Genomic DNA, 20,556 nt, shown 5'->3' on the forward strand with positions numbered 1-20,556 from the left:
GGCTAGAGCGGGGATGATCCTCCCTAGCGGAGCTGGCAAATCCAACAGGTCAGCCACTAGTTTCAATTTTCATTTACGCCACCTGGTAGCCATTTTAAAGTCTTAGAACACTGTTAGCTGGATACTTCTTATTTCTTACACTTTTAGGTAGTGCAATCACTCATTACCGCCATATGGCATAAATTTGCACAATCTTAGTGTCAAAATAAAAAGTTTCCCAACGAGTGAAAATAAACTGGGGAGGACTCTATAACTCTCAGTCCGCAGCTTTTGGGTATAACTTGCTGTCCTTAAAAGTCTTGAGTCAAGTATTTTTATCAAAACTTGTCCCCATATTCCACTAAAATGGTTAGTCCTGTTTACTCTTCCATGCAACCTGCTCATTTTCTTCGAATCCAATCGAATCCAGTTTCCTCATGGATGGTAAAGGTTTATGAGACGAGTTCAGAGCCGTCGGGAAATAATTAATTCAAGACAGGTGATATAGAAGATCTACGCCAGTTTGTTGTTTGAATATAGTGAACATTCCATGGCATACATGAGTAAACGGATATGCATAAAGAACAAAGGAACTTTTTACTTCAACATGAAGCAGTCTGTGTCGTTTGTTACATAGGAAGTTTGTTCAAGTGTAATACTGCCCGAGATTTTTATAAAGACAAAATTTTTATACTAATCTGCATTCTTATAATATTTTGCTAAAAGAGTGTTCCGTCTTACACGATCCGGGCCTGCTGAACCGCTCTTCCGATCTACTTTCATGTTGATTTTAGGGTTTGGAATGAAGAGATTATGTGTTTTATGTAATAGGTTACAATGTTGATTGTTTTCTTCTTCCTCCTCTTTATGTATTCTTAGGTAAAACGATCCAATGTGCTTTGGCATGTGTTGGAGTTGAAGATCAAATTATTACTGGGACATATCGTGTCTGTTATACGATTGTTTAATTCAAATGAAGAGTGTTTGGTCCACTGACCATAGGGAGAAAAGTTAGATAACCAGTCTGCACTGCTGCATAACTGCTTGTCTGCCACTCTATTTTACTTGTGGTTTTAGGTTCAAATGTCGCAAGTCATGGTTTATTCTCTCTTGAACCCGTTTACACTGTGACGACTCCCCAAAATAAAATATCGTGTTCGCTTTATATATTTCACTCGACTTTTTTTCTAATGAGTACCTATGCATATATGTATTGGGTTTTAAACAGAATGGCCTACATCTGGGTCGGCCTTGCTAAGTTTGAGCCGGCGGCAAGGCCGTCAACAAAGCTCTCAGATCGCTCGATGAAGTCAAATATGGTGCACAGTGCACTTTCCCACCACGATGTGTTGTAGCGTGAGGTCGAGATTTAGTGTGCACTAGTTTAGAAGTGCAACAGAGATCATGCACGAAGCACAGGCATTATCTAGCCACCTAGAAACATACGAGTTACCCACCTCTAGTACCATTCGTATAATATCAAATATTATGAACAAGTTCTTGTATTCTATACTACTTGCACTAATAAAGACACTTGAGATTTGCGTATTGCACATTGGAACAGTTAGTTTGATGTCTTGAACACTAAACATTTAAAAGAATTATAATTTTACAAAAAGGGTAACTACCTAATTATAGTGGTTGTATCACTTGTAACACACGACTGGTCGATCCGTCTGATCAGACTTACCTTTTTGAACTCTGGGAGTCTTTTACTTACCAAGAGGTTTGGTTTATTATTCGACAGGCCCGATTCAGAAAGACAAGATTTCCAACATTTATTTCAACACACGCTCGCCTGAAATAGGTGCCCGATTACCAGAGATCAGTAGGGAATACTAAATTGGAAAAATATAATGTAGGTACCTTATGACTCGAATAATAAAATTAGAAAGAATTCAAATCTACAATAATTGACAAAGTTAGATGCCTTGGTACCTACTTTGGCGTAATTCAAATTTACTTAATTAATTAAGTGGTGCTTACAAGGAATTTTTCATCTGGTTGAATATATGTACTCGTACCTATCAGCTAGCTGCTAGATTATATTCTTTTCACATAGAAATCAATCATTAGATTTGATTGTTAAAAACGTATGATGATAATATCAATGATATGTTAGGTATACCACCTTAAGAAATTAAACATATTACCTGTAGGTATATCTTTTAGAATCTATCTTCATAGAGATGAGTATTTCGGCAAGGACACCTCGGACGGAATTTGCTCTAGGATTCCATGGCATAGTCCATCCTCTATCTGTCTACAAGATATCTCATGCTAGGCGAACCTGCTACCTAGTAGCTGGCCATTATCTATACCTCCTTCACAACACTAATGACAGCTGATACAATTTGTTATTTATCTTCATCTTAATTGCACTGGACCAGTTTCCAGTTTGGATACGCAATGATCATATATCATGATAAAGATTGTTCAGCTTTCATTTGGCCTTGACTCACTTTGTGTCGCCCACTACTCTACATTCGGGGAGACTTGAAATTCATACTGGGTTTCCGAATCTGAGGGTCAAATTATTTTCCGGCTATACTACACACCTACACAGATAAGTGTAGTATATAGATACCATTTTATTAGAAGTTAATACGGTAAAGAGAAAAGCTCTTTCCCAGATCAAGAATTTTCAGCAGTAGAAAAATAGGGAGTAGTGCTCTCTTTTCTACTACCAAGAATAAAATACATATGTACCGATTTTAACATTAGGTGGGTAGGTATCTAGGTATACATCTCGCTAAGTAAATAAATAGGTACGCAATAAACGGTACGTGTAGCCAATTGGTCGGATCGAAATTTCGGTTTTTACAATAGAATAAGTACCTAACCCACCCATTTCAGTTGTTGAAGAGGTAGTTGAAAACGCAGGGAAAAGGGGAGGTAGAATAAGGAAGGCTGAGTACTTGCCTACATACCCGTAACCACTTTTGTGACAAACAGCTGTTAGGTAACAGCATGATGAGATTATAATGAGAGGATAATAAATAGTAACTCTATTTATAGACAATATCTGGGGATTTTTGTCTGGCTGGGGTACGTTAAACAGGGAGTAGACCAGCTTAGTCTGGCTGGGGGAGTTTACCAGCCCGAAGTTCCCTTGAGAAGTAGCAAAGTTTGAATGCAAAGGGCATCCATCCACTCGTAAAATTTGTAGCCAAAACCAAATGTCAGCCCAAAGCAATCACCCTAGTTAGATCTGATTAAGAGGCTAACGAAAAACGCCGACCCCATCTGTACACCGGAAAAGAAGAAGAAGATCTGGGGATTTCAAGGGGAAGGTCGAAAAATGGTGCTCCATTTATTTTTTTAAAGGTCTTAGTATATTAATATAAAATGTGAAATTTCATGGCGTTACTTGATTTGGTAAAGTACTCTTTTTCCTAGGGATCAACAAAACCACCATTATCTTTTCTCCACGTAGGTATTTAGTAGTATACTTTTACTGCTTACATATGTAGAGGTCGGTACGTATCACTTAGGGTAATGTACTGGGTCATTGGGTGCATAGGCACTTGTTATTATCAGTGTGTAAGCCTAAATTAGAATTATTAATGAGTGCTTAAACACAAGCTGACGTGTAAATTGTGTAGTTGTAGATAGATACTTACATTTAGGGTGCGACCAGTGTCTTATGACCACTTTTCACTGTTTCTTTTCGTCGATATAGGGAACTTTAACTGAGGTTTTATGACGAAATTGAAGAAGGACAAGATGCCGTTCCGAGATTTTATCTGATTAGGATAAAATCCGCCCCGGACGGGAATGAGGTTTTATGACGAAATTGAAGAAGGACAAGATGCCGTTCCGAGATTTTATCTGATTAGGATAAAATCCGCCCCGGACGGGAATCTTAAGAAGTAGCAAAGTTTGAATGCAAAGGGCATCCATCCACTCGTAAAATTTGTAGCCAAAACCAAATGTCAGCCCAAAGCAATCACCCTAGTTAGATCTGATTAAGAGGCTAACGAAAAACGCCGACCCCATCTGTACACCGGAAAAGAAGAAGAAGATCTGGGGATTTCAAGGGGAAGGTCGAAAAATGGTGCTCCATTTATTTTTTTAAAGGTCTTAGTATATTAATATAAAATGTGAAATTTCATGGCGTTACTTGATTTGGTAAAGTACTCTTTTTCCTAGGGATCAACAAAACCACCATTATCTTTTCTCCACGTAGGTATTTAGTAGTATACTTTTACTGCTTACATATGTAGAGGTCGGTACGTATCACTTAGGGTAATGTACTGGGTCATTGGGTGCATAGGCACTTGTTATTATCAGTGTGTAAGCCTAAATTAGAATTATTAATGAGTGCTTAAACACAAGCTGACGTGTAAATTGTGTAGTTGTAGATAGATACTTACATTTAGGGTGCGACCAGTGTCTTATGACCACTTTTCACTGTTTCTTTTCGTCGATATAGGGAACTTTAACTGAGGTTTTATGACGAAATTGAAGAAGGACAAGATGCCGTTCCGAGATTTTATCTGATTAGGATAAAATCCGCCCCGGACGGGAATCGAACCCCACGACCTAGCGCTTACAAGGCAGGCGCGCTACCTTCTAATTGAGCCCTAGATTAATTAATAAAAATATCTGAACTCTTTTTTCTAGTTCTTTGTTTCAGTTTGTAAATACATAAATGGTAAATCCTCTGATAAACCCAAATATTGGATTGTAAACTTACGTTAGTTGCGCGACCCATCTTCTAATTGAGCCCTAGATTAATTAATAAAAATATCTGAACTCTTTTTTCTAGTCCTTTGTTTCAGTTTGTAAATACATAAATGGTAAATCCTCTGATAAACCCAAATATTGGATTGTAAACTTACGTTAGTTGCGCGACCCATATCTCTCTGAAGTTGAGAAAAACAAAGTTCTTTTTATATCGTGGCTCCAGTCTAGCTAAATATTTCAAATTGAACTAAAAGAAAACCTTATAAGGAGGTTGAACTCAATGTGGCCAACTGCACAGTATATACCACTTGTCCATATCCATTGTCCGGTAATTAGTTTACGAGGTGTTCTAGGATTACTAGTTTCTTTTGTAGGTACTTGTGCGTGAGTACGTATGTTTTTCGATTCGGAAATTTACGGCAAGACGTACATATCCTATAACGACTATAACCTATAGAAAATTTGAAAAGGCCCCGAAAGGTTCAGCAATATAAACTATATCGGTACCTATGCCTATACAAGTACAAGTACAAATGGATATAGATATACCGATTAACCGATTCGAGTCGGAATTTAGGAAGGTTGTCTAATTGTTCAAAACCTTTACGATTAGCTAATTTCAACTAGTTATCTGTAATATGTATTCCATCGATGAGTTACGAAAAACAGTTTCATTGAGCCCGATTCGAGTCGGAATTTAGGAAGGTTGTCTAATCGTTCAAAACCTTTACGATTAGCTAATTTCAACTAGTTATCTGTAATATGTATTCCATCGATGAGTTACGAAAAACAGTTTCATTGAGCCACTGTAGCTCAAATTACAACCTCCAAGTTCCTTTCGTCTATGTTGAGGTATTTAGTACAATATGCACAGGTACTCATAACTCAGCTGAGCGAATGGAACTTTAAATGATAAGTGGCCCTCATTCGGTTCCCTTACCTTAATGTCTTGCGCCGATTAGAACGTATATTTATTGCCCCTCCAGCTATACCAGTCCTATAATAGAGTTAAACTTTACAAGAAAAACGTTACTGGGGTTTAAAAATAACTCGGAGAAGAAAGGAAAAGTGTTCGTTGCTCTAATGTGGGGGCTGGGGCGTACATCGCATGTACATATCTAACTTTTTGTGTTGGGAGGGTTTTCCAAGTTAATTTCTTCATGGCTCGGGTGTACGTTCTGACACCGGGTAAATTACCTAATAAAATGGACTCTATAAATATGCTCATGTAAGAAACACATTTAAATAGTTTCCACGTCCATTCCAATATGACGAGCACGAAATAAGACAGCTAGTGCCTTGCAAAAAGAGACGTGAGTTGTGATATCTCACACGAAGTCTGCACTCAAGAGGTCAGGCAGCGCAGTAACCCACATATGAATTGCAGTGAGTGCCGAGTCTTACCCACAGAACTACAAAAAGTAGACTTAGTACACTTGGTTACAACCAGAGAAGGAAAGACTCAAAGATTATAACTTCAAGACAATATAATCCAGTGGCTTTGTTATTCTCAAGATGGAGGTTTCTGTATTCAACAGACAGGCCAGAGAAGAAAATAATCTTATTGGAGAAGGAAATGATCATACTTCTGTAATAGTCATAGCCAATTAGGGCCCACAAGAGGCGGAAATGGCGAATCCAACGGGGATAGGTGACTAGAGCTGGCCCGCGATTTCCTACTTAACTCCCGGGCGCGGATCTTCTCTCGAGGGCCCTGTAGTCACTATGGTTGCTGCAAGATCTATTAATGGCCAAGACCACAATTAGAGTTTGAACTTGGTTTAAGTTGAACTCTTGGGTTAAGGAATCTGATATCAAACTTTTTACTGAGGTCCGCTCACCCGCTGACATGTCCTGTGGAGAGGGCGAATAGGTTAGGGATTCAGGGAATGAACCCACTTCGGATTGATATGTGATCCTACTAAGCAAGTGTAGTCGAAGAAAACAAAACTGAAGTTTCCTTTCTACTCTCGGAAGAAAAAGAGTAGGTGCAGGAGATACCAGATACCCACGCTCATCACTCAAGTTTCTTTATTAGTAGCCTCTGTCCCCGATATACACAGGACCTAATGTGTTTCTGTATCTACATAATGGACTAGTCAGGTATATGGTGTAAGTACCATAAAGAAAAATAAAAACAACCTGAGCGCTTAGTGACCACTCTTGAAAACTGCATAATATTATACTTACGCACGAAGGGGGTACGTTAAACAGGGAGTAGACCAGCTTAGTCTGGCTGGGGGAGTTTACCAGCCCGAAGTTCCCTTGAGAAGTAGCAAAGTTTGAATGCAAAGGGCATCCATCCACTCGTAAAATTTGTAGCCAAAACCAAATGTCAGCCCAAAGCAATCACGCTAGTTAGATCTGATTAAGAGGCTAACGAAAAACGCCGACCCCATCTGTACACCGGAAAAGAAGAAGAAGAAGATCTGGGGATTTCAAGGGGAAGGTCGAGAAAAATGGTGCTCCATTTATTTTTTTAAAGGTCTTAGTATATTAATATAAAATGTGAAATTTCATGGCGTTACTTGATTTGGTAAAGTACTCTTTTTCCTAGGGATCAACAAAACCACCATTATCTTTTCTCCACGTAGGTATTTAGTAGTATACTTTTACTGCTTACATATGTAGAGGTCGGTACGTATCACTTAGGGTAATGTACTGGGTCATTGGGTGCATAGGCACTTGTTATTATCAGTGTGTAAGCCTAAATTAGAATTATTAATGAGTGCTTAAACACAAGCTGACGTGTAAATTGTGTAGTTGTAGATAGATACTTACATTTAGGGTGCGACCAGTGTCTTATGACCACTTTTCACTGTTTCTTTTCGTCGATATAGGGAACTTTAACTGAGGTTTTATGACGAAATTGAAGAAGGACAAGATGCCGTTCCGAGATTTTATCTGATTAGGATAAAATCCGCCCCGGACGGGAATCGAACCCCACGACCTAGCGCTTACAAGGCAGGCGCGCTACCTTCTAATTGAGCCCTAGCCTAGATTAATTAATAAAAATATCTGAACTCTTTTTTCTAGTTCTTTGTTTCAGTTTGTAAATACATAAATGGTAAATCCTCTGATAAACCCAAATATTGGATTGTAAACTTACGTTAGTTGCGCGACCCATCAGGTTTTGCACATTAGGAACATGCGGTTGCACTAAGCACTCCCTTATAGGCTCGCACCTGACAACATAAATAGGTAAGTCGCGCTACGCCCTCCCTGGTGGTTCGCTTTCGCACGTTTCGTTGAGAGAATACGGTAATGTCAGTTGGCTTCGCACGGTCGCACCTGAGAGCATTCGATCGCGTGAACATGTCCCATCAGAACATCGCCTGTCAATATGTCAAATGATCCAATCCGTAACATAGGTTACCATAAAGAAAAATAAAAACAACCTGAGCGCTTAGTGACCACTCTTGAAAACTGCATAATATTATACTTACGCACGAAGATATATTATCTTGCTATATGTGTATCTTGCATTTCTAATTTTTCAAAATGGCCCCATCAACACCAACACGTTTTTCTCATTGAGTATGCAAACTGCTGATACTCAAATCAAATGAGTCTTAAATTGCAAATTTGACTTTCGACCATCTTGAAGAGAAAGAACTATTGGAATACATGTCAAATCTTCAAGGTTAGAAGGGTCATTTTGACATTTTTAACAAGACTGAGTATCGGCCACACTCAATTAACCCATAACCATGCCTTCAAAAGTCAGTCCTATTCTTTATGCCAAGGTTTTTTTTTCCGAGTTTTTCAGTGTTCAACACTTACCTGTCCCCGCCACGCCCATATCCCTGCCACATTCCCTTCGCTCCTTAGCCTTACAATGTCGAGGTTGAAGACATCATCTTGCAGTACATTAGAAGAGACGTCCGTATATTTGACCGCATATAACTTTTTACATATTGTAAAATTTCTGGTGATATTAGAGGAAAATTAAACAAGGCCCTCAATCACCCTAGTTAGATCTGATTAAGAGGCTAACGAAAAACGCCGACCCCATCTGTACACCGGAAAAGAAGAAGAAGATCTGGGGATTTCAAGGGGAAGGTCGAAAAATGGTGCTCCATTTATTTTTTTAAAGGTCTTAGTATATTAATATAAAATGTGAAATTTCATGGCGTTACTTGATTTGGTAAAGTACTCTTTTTCCTAGGGATCAACAAAACCACCATTATCTTTTCTCCACGTAGGTATTTAGTAGTACTGCTTACATATGTAGAGGTCGGTACGTATCACTTAGGGTAATGTACTGGGTCATTGGGTGCATAGGCACTTGTTATTATCAGTGTTACTTTTACTGCTTACATATGTAGAGGTCGGTACGTATCACTTAGGGTAATGTACTGGGTCATTGGGTGCATAGGCACTTGTTATTATCAGTGTGTAAGCCTAAATTAGAATTATTAATGAGTGCTTAAACACAAGCTGACGTGTAAATTGTGTAGTTGTAGATAGATACTTACATTTAGGGTGCGACCAGTGTCTTATGACCACTTTTCACTGTTTCTTTTCGTCGATATAGGGAACTTTAACTGTAGTGGGTGGCCCAACGTCAAAAAAGCTGCATTTCGTCAGGAAAGCACCAAATTTGGCATGGACCTTCATTTGGACCATATAAAACTTTTAGGAAGGGGTGACACCGAAAACCATGTATACGAACAAAATGGCGGCCTTTTTTTCAAAATGGCGGCCAAAAAAAGGGGTTTTTTGAGAATATCTCGTTTCCGGTAACTTTTTTCTAACAACAATAAATTAAAAAGTTGTTTGTCTTTTTATTTTCTACATTCCATACATTTACACTTTTTCTCTAGGATGTACCGTAATCCCGTACCGTAATGATTTTTCCAATATGGCGGCCAAAAAGAGGTTTTCTCAAAATATCGCGTTCCCAGTAAATTTTTTCGAAGAACAATGAATTAAAAAGTTGTTTGTATTTTTGTTTTCTACATTTTATACATTTACACTTTTCTCCTAGGATGTACCGTTATCCCGTAATGGTCGATCCCGTTTTTGGGATATGCTGCTACTATAGGGAAATCCTTAAAAATTGTCCAATAGGTATATTGAAATAATATATTGAATTGTATGTTTTCAGGTATGCTGACTTGAAAAAAGTGGTTATTTTGCCGATTTAAGAAGCTATATTACAGATGGACAAGATGGCGGCTAAATAAGACAAATAAATTAATTTTCTATTCTTTTAATCCAGTTTAGGCCAAGCTGTACATAATTTTCAACATGTGGATACGGTGCGGTGGTGGTACCGAATTTGCTGTTGAATACTGACCTCAGGACAACTTTCAGTACCTATATGGTGTCGATCAATCGTGTCGACAAGGTAAGTTATAGAGTCAGAGTGTGCAGGCTCGTATAGAACCTAACCAAACTTGACAATACTAGACCTGCCCAAAGTTGACGGTACTATTCATAGAACTCAGACATTCCCTCGAATCCCTCGGCCTCGACATGAGAAGAAAAGACAAGCCTCTGAATGTGAATGGCTAGCCTTAGGCCAGCCATCCAATCTCAGGTGCACTGATCAGGTCCGCCTGTCAGGTCTACCTGATACCTCATGAGTACGCACACTATCATTTAGACCTGACAGGTACGGCTGAAAAGTTCCGCCTATACTTGATGAGCACACACGATATTAGGTAGACTTGACTGGTGGACCTGATCAGGTTACCTGTGAGGTCCACCTGTGCCGAGACTTGAGCAGATATTTGGAGAATGGTAGGTACTCCTTGACCTAAGCTAACCTAAGCTTCTTTTACTCGTCCAACGTACCTAGTTTACAACTTGGATTAAGTAAGGTAAACCTAAAAAAGTTGCCAATTTCAAGGTGGATTATGTTTAGTGGAATCTTGATGCATGATGCCCTTAGGTACTTATTTACCTTGAAAAAGAGAGGTAAGTAGGTTAAACACTTTTTTTCACTGTAAAACACCCCCGGTTTGAAATGAATCTACAAGTAAAATATTAGACTCGAACATTTTGCTCGGATGTGTTTGGATCAAACTGGATAGATAAGATAGATTACTGCCGAAATTCTTGACTTGGACGTCTGTTTTGTGGAAAACACATAATCTCTTCATTCCAAAACCTGAAATCAACATGAAAGTATGAAAGGGCACTCCGATCTCGCCCCTACTAGGGGATCGCTCGACCGTTTAGGTTGTCAGTCGGTGATCAAATGAGAAAGATCGTTTTATAATATTCTTACGTTCTAATTCATATTTTTAAAACAGAAATATTTTTAGAGCCCCGTCATAATGTGAACTTGTTTGAACGGATACATTTGTTTGCTTGTGTCTTGAGAAGTACAACTTTCATTTTTCAAGAAACAAGAAATACGTTATAGCAAAGATACATAGGTACTTACAAGTGATATAAGTTTGTTGTTTGACCGCATCTAGAAATATAGTGGACAGAACTGTAATTAATAAAGGCTGCCGAGACTTGAGCAGATATTTGGAGAATGGTAGGTACTCCTTGACCTAAGCTAACCTAAGCTTCTTTTACTCGTCCAACGTACCTTCTCCATTTGTCCTGATTGGTAAAATCACCTTAGACCCCGGTTCAAAATATTTTATGCAACTGAGTTCTGAAATCCTGTCGTTCAATATGGGTTTTCGACGCCTTGACTTCAATATCTAGGAGGGTCAAATAAAAGTGAGCAACCCCTTTGAAAAATAAACTGTGATCTAACAAGTTAAATAGGTATACCGCATACTCACTAACGTGATGGATTTCACATTCTTTATTCTTCATAGGTAGTAAATGCGGTGACATCGGTAAAATTTCAGAATCTTGTGAAATCGACCTATGAAGAATAAAGAATGTGAAATCCATCACGTTAGTGAGTATGCGGTATACCTATTTAACTTGTTAGATCACAGTTTATTTTTCTAAGGGGTTGCTCACTTTTATTTGACCCTCCTAGATATTGAAGTCAAGGCGTCGAAAACCCATTTTGAACGACAGGATTTCAGAACTCAGTTGCATAAAATATTTTGAATCGGGGTCTAAGGTGATTTTACCAATCAGGACAAATGGAGAAGCATGTTTTACGAGTAGGTATCTTTTTAAGTCGCTGCTGTCTTAGCTAATACTTACATTGAATTACATGAGTCTCGCGAGACTTGAGCAGATATTTGGAGAATGGTAGGTACTCCTTGACCTAAGCTAACCTAAGCTTCTTTTACTCGTCCAACGTACCTAGGGTACGTTAAACAGGGAGTAGACCAGCTTAGTCTGGCTGGGGGAGTATACCAGCCCGAAGTTCCCTTGCTTAAGAAGTAGCAAAGTTTGAATGCAAAGGGCATCCATCCACTCGTAAAATTTGTAGCCAAAACCAAATGTCAGCCCAAAGCAATCACCCTAGTTAGATCTGATTAAGAGGCTAACGAAAAACGCCGACCCCATCTGTACACCGGAAAAGAAGAAGAAGATCTGGGGATTTCAAGGGGAAGGTCGAAAAATGGTGCTCCATTTATTTTTTTAAAGGTCTTAGTATATTAATATAAAATGTGAAATTTCATGGCGTTACTTGATTTGGTAAAGTACTCTTTTTCCTAGGGATCAACAAAACCACCATTATCTTTTCTCCACGTAGGTATTTAGTAGTATACTTTTACTGCTTACATATGTAGAGGTCGGTACGTATCACTTAGGGTAATGTACTGGGTCATTGGGTGCATAGGCACTTGTTATTATCAGTGTGTAAGCCTAAATTAGAATTATTAATGAGTGCTTAAACACAAGCTGACGTGTAAATTGTGTAGTTGTAGATAGATACTTACATTTAGGGTGCGACCAGTGTCTTATGACCACTTTTCACTGTTTCTTTTCGTCGATATAGGGAACTTTAACTGAGGTTTTATGACGAAATTGAAGAAGGACAAGATGCCGTTCCGAGATTTTATCTGATTAGGATAAAATCCGCCCCGGACGGGAATCGAACCCCACGACCTAGCGCTTACAAGGCAGGCGCGCTACCTTCTAATTGAGCCCTAGATTAATTAATAAAAATATCTGAACTCTTTTTTCTAGTTCTTTGTTTCAGTTTGTAAATACATAAATGGTAAATCCTCTGATAAACCCAAATATTGGATTGTAAACTTACGTTAGTTGCGCGACCCATCAGGTTTTGCACATTAGGAACATGCGGTTGCACTAAGCACTCCCTTATAGGCTCGCACCTGACAACATAAATAGGTAAGTCGCGCTACGCCCTCCCTGGTGGTTCGCTTTCGCACGTTTCGTTGAGAGAATACGGTAATGTCAGTTGGCTTCGCACCTGAGAGCATTCGATCGCGTGAACATGTCCCATCAGAACATCGCCTGTCAATATGTCAAATGATCCAATCCGTAACATAGGTATGGATTTTTCCTTTTGGAATGTCTGCCGAGTGAAGGTCAACACCTAAGGTCCTACCCTTTTTATCTGGAAATTAAACCAGCTCCTCAGTTATCTGCATGAGGCTGAGTGCACTCCGAAACACCACTACATTATTTCGTAACCTGGGAACGTGTTCTCACAATGAGTTCTTGACTGATCCTTAATAAAATCATAAATATGATCAATTAAAACGTTCTTGTGTTTGATCCAGCTCATAAATCAGAATGGCAGCTAGGAGTTAGAAGACACCTACCTTGTATTAGGTACCTACAACAAGACAAGAGACCTTGTGAGGAATTTTGTTATCAATCGGGGCTAGAACGGGCATGGAATACTAAACAACTTACCGATAGATATTGAATATTACTCTACTATTAGCATTCCTATTGGTTTTACCATGTAGGTAAGATTGACTTAATGACTTTATTACTTGTAGGTACCTACTGTAGGTAGATAAGGGTGAGTTGATCTAGAGCTACACTTGGATATTAAAATGAGTTTACAACTTGGATTAAGTAAGGTAAACCTAAAAAAGTTGCCAATTTCAAGGTGGATTATGTTTAGTGGAATCTTGATGCATGATGCCCTTAGGTACTTATTTACCTTGAAAAAGAGAGGTAGGTTAAACACTTTTTTTCACTGTAAAACACCCCCGGTTTGAAATGAATCTACAAGTAAAATATTAGACTCGAACATTTTGCTCGGATGTGTTTTGTACCGATTTTAACATTAGGTGGGTAGGTATCTAGGTATACATCTCGCTAAGTAAATAAATAGGTACGCAATAAACGGTACGTGTAGCCAATTGGTCGGATCGAAATTTCGGTTTTTACAATAGAATAAGTACCTAACCCACCCATTTCAGTTGTTGAAGAGGTAGTTGACCCAATTAGTCGGTTTAGGTTACATCCTACTTTCTATGTACCTATCATCTCCCTTCAAATAAAAGCATCTTTGAGTGAAAAGGACAAAATCCTAAACCACTGTCCAAGTTCACCATTTACTGTGAATGCGAAACCTCTGTAATCTTTGGTTAGTTTTCATCCAAATCCTTGAAAGGTCAGTGATGAGTCTACTACTTCACTTGAAAATTCAAGGTGTACTTGGAGCTTGGAGCACAATAATAGATAATTATTATTAGGTACTGTGGTAACACGTAGGTTCAGAACAAATGGATCCCCCTATATCAGTATATTACCTGGAAGAAAAGGTCATTAGAGATCTACTAATTACAATGATAGATACCTACATTGCCTAATCTAATATTGATGAGTCTACTACTTCACTTGAAAATTCAAGGTGTACTTGGAGCTTGGAGCACAATAATAGATAATTATTATTAGGTACTGTGGTAACACGTAGGTTCAGAACAAATGGATCCCCCTATATCAGTATATTACCTGGAAGAAAAGGTCATTAGAGATCTACTAAATGATAAATACCTACATTGCCTAATCTAATATTAATTTCCATGTAGTTCTCCCATGTGCCAGTGATGAGTGATGTGCGACGTCACAGAATTACAGGTACCTACAACAACACCACCTATACCTACTTACTTACCTTGCGAACTGTTATCTAGGCTCAGAGAGTCCGAAGCATGCTTACGTTTGTACAATTTACAATGATAGATACCTACATTGCCTAATCTAATATTAATTTCCATGTAGTTCTCCCATGTGCCAGTGATGTGCGACGTCACAGAATTACATGCAGGTACAACAACACCACCTATACCTACTTACTTACCTTGCGAACTGTTATCTAGGCTCAGAGAGTCCGAAGCATGCTTACGTTTGTACAATTTTCTGATAAAAAGGTCATAAACGATTTGGTGAATTCGGATATGCATGATTGAAGTATCGGTATGAACCATATTAGGAGTATGTTTTACGTTCTCCAAATTTTATGTATACGGAACCTATACAAAGTATAGGAGGTACCTACCTATAAAGGGAGAGGTTCAGAATCGGTCCAAATGTTCAAAATCGGTAAAAATTGGTATCCCGTTTTGATGTTAACTGAGTACCTATATTATAAGTTTTTCAAACCAAGTTTTTAGCAAGAGAAAGTCGTGTGATGTTCGCACCTGTTGTTTTTCAATGTGGGGTGCTACGTAGGATGACATCATAGGTCGGGAAAATTTACGCTTGCCTCGTGCTTATGAACCGTGCCACTGTGGCTGACCTCTCGTGTGAGTAGAAATAGTGAACGTGATACTCATCTGTCTACATTGGATTATTAGGCAGTTGACTATTCGACCGGTGCCGGTGTGTACTCACCGCAACATTGTCACCCATCTATTAGAGAGGGGGTATAAAACGGTCAAACTTTGTTGACTTGGTGGGGCGGAGCGCTACCGCGCTTCTTAATAAAATTGATATTGAAGAAAGAGGTGTCTACTTAGTCGTCGAGGGGTGAAACCTCGACTTTTATTATGTCACCCATCTATTAGAGAGGGGATATAAAACGGTCAAACTTTGTTGACTTGGCGGGGCGGAGCGCTACCGCGCTTCTTAATAAAATTGATATTGAAGAAAGAGGTGTCTACTTAGTCGTCGAGGGGTGAAACCTCGACTTTATGGCGATTCTCAAGATTTCCCATCCTAATCCCGTATGAATCTCAAAATCCACAGTTAAATTTTGGGTTTTACTTCACTCTTCGTCAGACTTTTACATCTACAGCCCTACACTACCTATTTAATGTAAAAATACGTTCAGAAATCAGAACTCATAAAAAATTACTTCAAATGACAATATTTCATCACTCCCACCCCTATTCGCAAGCGGAAACAACACCGTTTTCAAGATTTTCCGTTTGGTTTTGATAGTTGACACTTCAATATATTTTTTTGTGGATTTAGATTTTTTAAAACAAGTATTGGTGCCTAGTAGGTATGTGTATAGTTAGTCTCGTCTCCTACATTCGTATGAATCTCAAAATCCACCGTTAAATTTTGGGTTTTACTTCACTCTTCGTCAGACTTTTACGTCTACAGCCCTACACTACCTATTTAATGTAAAAATACGTTCAGAAATCAGAACTCATGAAAAATTACTTCAAATGACAATATTTCATCACTCCCACCCCTATTCGCAAGCGGAAACAACACCGTTTTCAAGATTTTTCGTTTGGTTTTGATAGTTGATACTTCAATATATTTTTTTGTGGATTTAGATTTTTTAAAACAAGTATTGGTGCCTAGTAGGTATGTGTATAGCTAGTCTCGTCTCCTACATAACCCAAAAATCGTTAGGAGACAGGACATTTCCTACATTGTATTGCTTACATGACCTAGTTTTGAAAAGCCTAAATTTTCAAGCATTCACTCCCATATTCCTCCCTTCCTTTTCAATGTTATTTTATCTCAGCATACTCGACTCCATCCCAAACCAGACACCCCCCCCCCTAACACCTAACTCAATATTTATGATAAAATAGGACGCTGGTCCTCAATCCCCTTGAGAAATCAGAAAGTCTTGCGTTTTGTGCGGAGGATATTAATATTGATAGTCTTGTGTTTTTCAGTGGACGAAGGCCCGAATCCGAGATACATAATACACGTCTGAAAAGGAACGTCTTGTCTCGTGTGAAGTACTGGAAAAATCACAACCACCATACCATCATGTGCTACTTGTTATAGACTGCTCAGTAACTCGACGCCTCACCTGTGAGGATCAATATTGGTACAAGTAATTGAGGATCAGGTAAGTAAAGGTAAATTACGGGTTAGCCTCCGTGGAACTATTCTTAACTCCCCACCCCCAAACTTTTTTCATTTATATTATAATGTATACGTACAGTATACAACAATAGTACTCGTACATGGTAAGTAGGTATGGGTAAAAATGCTCAAGTACCTTATACTGTAAAAGTACTTATATACACATCATGACATTACACACTTATCTAAGTAACTACGTCAAAAGAATGAATCTGCACGCCACTTTGTTTTCATTCCCTACATGCTATTTCAATGTTAAAAGTTATTACTTGTAGGTACCTACTGTAGGTAGATAAGGGTGAGTTGATCTAGAGCTACACTTGGATATTAAAATGAGTTTACAACCAAACTTTTTTCATTTATATTATAATGTATACGCTATACGTACAGTATACAACAATAGTACTCGTACATGGTAAGTAGGTATGGGTAAAAATGCTCAAGTACCTTATACTGTAAAAGTACTTATATACACATCATGACATTACACACTTAACACACTTATCTAAGTAACTACGTCAAAAGAATGAATCTGCACGCCACTTTGTTTTCATTCCCTACATGCTATTTCAATGTTAAAAGTTTGTCTTCAAACACCTACAACGTATGTACCTTGTACCTACATGTAATGGCTAGTTTTGTAATATGTATATCAGCCCTCATTAATGTAATATTATTTGAACTGGAGCCAAAAGGGCTTTTACATGTAATGGCTAGTTTTGTAATATGTATATCAGCCCTCATTAATGTAATATTATTTGAACTGGAGCCAAAAGGGCTTTTGTCGTTTTGCGACGTGCTTAGTGTCTGTGTCATAAGGATAGGTTTCTTGACGCTGAGTTTTACGTACCTATGTATACGTATTCTATGTAACATACCATTTAGCTATTTACTTGAGTTCCCTATGCGAAGTTGTATGTAGAATTAATAACATGTATGTAGATTTGTGGAATGTATATTAGAAGAATTTTCCTTCTTGGAAAATACAATCACGGTTTGTAGTAACTTGTTCGTAGACAATTAAAGGCTTTAACGCAAGAGGGGCTAACTCCTCCACCTATTGTTCATAATTTTTTCCACAAGCAATGTACAGACAAATCTACAATTTTATTTATATAGATTTTCCAGTTTTTGAGTCACTCACCCGAAACTAGTGTAGGTAAGTTTATCTAAGTAGGTACCTACAAATATTAATAGTAAGTACCATTCAAACAAGTAGGTATTAGCAAGGTGAAATGTAGGGGAGGCAGTTATTGTACCTAACTACCGTACGTATCGAGAAAAGATGATTCAGTATAAGTTACTTACCTTATGTCCTATATTTCTAGCAAGTGACTCATTTTACCTACATGCTTTTGAGTTATTTGGTGGAAAAACAACTATAAGTTACTTACCTTATGTCCTATATTTCTAGCAAGTGACTCATTTTACCTACATGCTTTTGAGTTATTTGGTGGAAAAACAACATAAAGCATTATACCTTTCCAATACTCACTTGTCGTAACTTCCTACGACCACGGCTTGGCCACTAGGACTGGAGCAGGCCACTGTGACTGAGCCACTACGACATCGCTCCCTGAAACAAGGAATAATCCATGTAAATTTGCTTTTTTTTAAACTTTTTTAAACAACCACAAAAAAACACAAATTTTTCTATTTGGGTTCCCTAATACACAAGGAGGCGTAGGGATAACTAAAAATTTCACGATTCTAAGCATTCCAAAGTAAAATTTCATGTATGCATGTGTATAATCTTTCCAAATTGCTCATTCATAAATTTATAAATCGTGTACCATGATTAACTTTCAGGGAATCGAATCTGTCCTACCTGGCAACGAGAAAGAACTCTTCAAAAGGATGTCACACACATGTACATTCCATAAAACTTAGATATAAAGGCTATTTATTGACCTTCCACATTAAAATGTCATACTTTCATATCTCACACGAGAGGACAAAAAATTGCGGAATGGAATTAATTCGTGTTCAAGATTGTGACATCTTCTCTAATCGGATGGGACAAGAGTGTAAGTACCATAAAGAAAAATAAAAACAACCTGAGCGCTTAGTGACCACTCTTGAAAACTGCATAATATTATACTTACGCACGAAGTCTCACACGAGAGGACAAAAAATTGCGGAATGGAATTAATTCGTGTTCAAGATTGTGACATCTTCTCTAATCGGATGGGACAAGATTCTTTTTCAGCTTAATGCTTGAAATCTTAAAAAATATTTGGCAGAGTTGGCTTAGATACCTATTAAAACTTAAATTCGAATTTCAAGCCGTATGATGGCAACAAAGATTTCAGCAATAGCTTCTCAAACTGGTTTTACGTTTCGTTTTCGTTCTTTATATTCTTGATGTTTGTTGTTGGGTTTAGATACTTTGATATACGTAGATAGATATAGTCGTATACATAGTATAGATATACAAAGAACCACCAATCTATATACTACGTATTTGTTGGTAGTTCACCTTTCACCTTTGCAAATTTGTGTGTATAATAGCCATGTTTGCTTAAAGCTATCTTATTATGGTAGATAGACTTGAGCTTTAGAGCTGTTAGACTACATGAGCTACAGTTCAATCGAAGCTTTGTAGTTGCCTTCACCTAGTGTCTAGAATTCTCTAGTACCTTTGCAATGGTCACGCTTCAAAGATCCTCGTAAACTCCTCACCTTATATCAATATATGTGTCACTTGAAACGCTATTACAGCACAATAATAAATCCGATAGCCCATAATTTGTAAACAAAATTTGAACATGGAAGATGCACGGTATATTAAACTTTTTATATTATATTAATATATTAAACTCATGGAACACGCTTTTTTTTCTAAACGGTTCTTGAATTATTGGTTTAAATTTTCTCTCGTAAGGTAGAGGTACCAAAGTGACAATCAGCAATGAAGAGATGGCATTCCTAACATAAACTTTTTATATTATATTAATATATTAAACTCATGGAACACGCTTTTTTTTTCTACACGGTTCTTGAATTATTGGTTTAAATTTTCTCTCGTAAGGTAGAGGTACCAAAGTGACAATCAGCAATGAAGAGATGGCATTCCTAACTTGGTTAACAAAGGACATGTCTAACTAAATAAGCTACAGAGCCTGTTGGAGGAAATAGGCACAAGCGTTCTATGCAATTATAAAAGTTTCATAAATGAATAGATTAGGCAACACAGTATCACCTAACTTGGTGATAGCTATTTTGCTATTTATGTTATTTTATAACACTTAACGTTAGAAGAAATACTGAAATGTCCAATGGGTTTTGAAATCAAAGACCAGGGGCTTGGGTGAGGAATAAATCTTGATCAACGCAGAGTTGAAGTTCGTTTTGAGGAAAGAAGAGTTAATTTTGCAAAGTGCCGAGCAGATGTAGAGTTATTAAGTGTGTTAAGGAATAGGCCCAATACCCACATAATAGAGAACTAACTGTTCTTGCCTACCTACCCTTCCAGTGCTTTTTAACCTAAGGCTGCCCAAAATTGATAGGCAACAAAATTTGTTAATTCGTCCCTGGTTGATAAATGAAGCTTAGGCTTATTGAATCCATTGCTTTATTTGTAAAGTTATTACTGGTAGGCACAAGCTTGTAAGAGTTGTAAGTAATTTGTAATTTTCATTAATGCAACTCAACTACTTGAAGTTATGTACAATAGCAGGCAGGTATATCCACTAATTGGTATGCACGTATACATAAGTATAGATATTTACTAGAGTAGTTGAGAAA

Source organism: Diaphorina citri, unplaced genomic scaffold (assembly GCF_000475195.1).
Source record: "Diaphorina citri unplaced genomic scaffold, Diaci psyllid genome assembly version 1.1 scaffold108, whole genome shotgun sequence".
Lineage (NCBI taxonomy): Eukaryota > Metazoa > Arthropoda > Insecta > Hemiptera > Psyllidae > Diaphorina > Diaphorina citri.